The sequence below is a fragment of the Sinocyclocheilus anshuiensis genome, unplaced genomic scaffold (assembly GCF_001515605.1).
Source record: "Sinocyclocheilus anshuiensis isolate Anshui unplaced genomic scaffold, SAMN03320099.WGS_v1.1 scaffold971, whole genome shotgun sequence".
Classification (NCBI taxonomy): domain Eukaryota; kingdom Metazoa; phylum Chordata; class Actinopteri; order Cypriniformes; family Cyprinidae; genus Sinocyclocheilus; species Sinocyclocheilus anshuiensis.
The window spans coordinates 235,873-239,361 of NW_015546059.1; positions in this window are offsets into that span (position 1 = coordinate 235,873).

Consider the following 3,489-nt stretch of genomic DNA (forward strand, 5'->3'; position numbering starts at 1 on the left):
GCGCTCTCGGGAGCTTTTTGTGTTGGCGTACGGCGTTTCAGCGGTGGTCGTTCCTTTGTCGAGTGGGTTGCGCACTTCAGGCTGCACTACCTCCTGTCGTGCTGCAAACGGCCGTTTCCCATATGCATCTCAGCACGTAAAACAGCATTTCCCTAAAAGAGCCAGTTTTCTAAAAGAGTACAATAAGCGGGTGCATCTTTGTAAAGATGACGGATCGTCATTTTAAAGATGCCATTTCACCCGTGCGTTTCTGGATGCGGTCGTTACCTGGCACCGGGTGATGGTCACGATCGCTGCCTCACGTGTCTGGGCATGAAGCACGCTGAGGTGACGTTTACGGATGAGTCATGTTCCCATTGCGGGAAGATGACCATCTCGGTGCTGTGGGCCAGGCTCCGTTTCCTCCAGGGGGGCAGAGCTCCGTTGCCTCTGCCGCAATCTAGTGTTTGTCCTGGCGGTAGCCAGGCGTGGACTACTTCGGGCAGTAGCATGGGCGGTCGGAGGGTTACAGTGGTGGCAAACCCCTCAGGGAACCAACCCTCGGGGGCCCACCACTCCTCCAGCGCTCCGCAACCAGCCAAGCCGCCGAAGGAACACGCTGGGCCCTCTTTAAAGAGCGTACCAGCGGTATCCCTCGGGGCTCCTCCCAGTGACCAGATGTCGATCACTGCATCGGAGGGAGAGCTCTCTGGAGAGGAAGATTTGGCTGTGCTGCTGCCCTCTGGGACGGGGGCAACGCCTGAATCGGATCCGGAGATGTCGGCTATGCTTTCCCGGGCCGCCGAGAGGGTAGGGCTAGAGTGGAAACCTCCACCGCATCCCGAGCCCTCGAGGTTGGACGATTGGTTTCTCAGGGTGGCTCGCGCTGGATCTCAGCGCCCCGCCTCGGTGCCTTTCTTCCCGGAGGTGCATGAGCAGCTACACCACAAAGGGGCGCAGGTGGCTCGCACAGGACACTGGAAGGGGCAGCATCCATGGCGCTTTGGTAGGGATCCCAATTTGTCGGTCACCGACGTGACTCGGAGTGACCGACTGAAAGGGAACGTCTCGGTTACGTATGTAACCCTCGTTCCCTGAAGGAGGGAACAGAGACGTCACGTCCAGTTGCCACGGCTGCTGTACCACCGCTGAGCGGCCGGGTCACCGGCTCGGCTCCTCAGCGAAAACCTGGTATGTGTTGCACCGGCTGCCTTTTTATGCTTACGCTGTGATCAGCAGCAGCTGGATGCAATCATCGCATGCCAATGTGCATTGGCTCGTTTAGTTTACACTCGAAGTGGATTGGTCTCTCTAAACGAGATCCCAATTTGTCGGTCACCGACGTGATGTCTCCGTTCCCTCCTTCAGGGAACGAGATGTTCCTCATTATTAGTTTGTAAGAGTTACTGAGAAATTGGTGCTGTGAAATTCTAAGAAACACAGACAGATGATATTATGCCAGATCACTTTTAATGTTGTCTTTGAAAAGCAGAATAAAACATAAGTCTTTTCCCTAGTCCTCGCGTCACATTCAAGGATATTATCTTAGACACACTATAGATATTAAATTATGCTGGAATTAGTAAATCTTTAAGGCAAATGTTTTGCATGATGACCCGATAACAGCTGTTACATGCAGAAGATAAAAATTCAATTCAAGTTTTTTCAATTCAAGTTTATTTGTATAGTGCTTTTCACGATACAAATCGTTGCAAAGAAACTTTACAGCAAATTAAGTTTCTACAATATTTAGTGGTAGCTTATCAGTGGTGACTGTCAGTTAATGTACGTCCAAGTTAGTTTTTCTCCATTTGTGCTCAAGACTACGAGTTTATTTCTTGAGAGAGTGGGTATTACTGTTGTACCATGGCGAAGTACGTCTTTCTCTAACCTTTTTCAATTTGATGGGGGCAACAGCTTCTAATGTATTAGAGAAGATAGTGCCCATGTTGCGCTTTATCAACAGTAACCAATAGGTCTGAGAGGAAATCTGTAAATTCTTTTAGGAAATCTGTATACGGCCCTGGTGGTCTATATACAGTAGCCAGAGCAAGAGATACGATAGATTTCTTTTGCATATTTGACAGTGTAACATTAAGCATTAGTATTTCGATTGAGTTAAACCTCAAAATCTATTATAAAAATAATCTGGAAAAAAATAAAAAACTTTAGGTGGAATTAAACTACTTGCAATTATTAAGTAAATAAATTACATTACATTATGAATATTTCTGACATGAAAAGCACACAAAACCCTATATATGATGTTACATTTACATTATTTAAGCACTATTTAACCATCTGATGCATGAAGTATTTTTTAAGCATCTTTTTTTAAGCACATTAAGCATATTTTCCCTTTTATTTTCATTCACAATCCATGTATCATTTACTTATTGTATTTATTTATTTAGAACAAAAAAAATATCTGAAAACTGTAGCATTTTTCCCTTAACTTTTTCTTTATGATTATTCATGTATCAGAGAGTTAATAAAAACAGCATGTTTGCAGTGACTATGAGATAAATATAATGAATATGATATAATGCAATTAAACTCATGATGGCTGTTACTCCTCACAGAAGCACCAGAATCTGAGATCAGCTTCAGCAGGCATCTATAAATGAAAATCACAGAGCTTTTACATTGTTTCTGGATTTTACAGTGTTTCTCCTTCACGTTAGATCGCTGGTAGTAAAAACAGACTCACCGTTATCGTGCAGATTATGGATCACTGCTTCTTCAGGGGTTTTGAGACCAGCTCAGAGTCACATTAGTGATTCCTCTCAGAGCCAGCGCTGACTTCAACTGCAGTGAACGATTCATTAGTATTATAGCGAGGCATCAGGCTGCGATAAGAGACAAACATCACGTTCTCACCTTTAAGCACGTTGTCCGTTACTGGTTGCGTTACTGACCGTTGGTCAGATTAGCGGTGGAGTTAAACGCTATCTTCATAAACGAGCGTCTGGAAGAATCTAGGAAACACAGGAAACACAATCACTGTGTTATTATTGTTTACGAAAAATAAACGGAAAATTATAGCTATTCAAATTAAATAAATTAAATTATAACATAAATGGGAAAAAATTAAACTAAACTAAAAGAAATTGGCATGTCCCAAAGCAAACAAAAATGCCCATACATTAATTCTAGTTTTAGACTTGTGCTATATTATAAAACTTGAACGTTTGCAACCTGCCTAAATAATAATAATACCCTGATAGCACATGTACATCACGGAGACGTCTATTTGACGTCTGCATTACATCTGCACGACCTATTTTTTAAAGTGTTTGCTCATCTGCAATCCGTCTATAGGACGTTTCCTATCAGATGTCAAATAGACGTTTAGAAGATGTCTTTAAGATGTTTATGATTTAGAATGCATGTAAAACTCACATCTTAGAGACGTCTATCAGATGTTTGTACACAGGAGATGCTTTCCAGATGAAGAGATCTTTAACAGACATCTTGCAGACATATGTGTGCTATCTGGGTTGTGTCTCA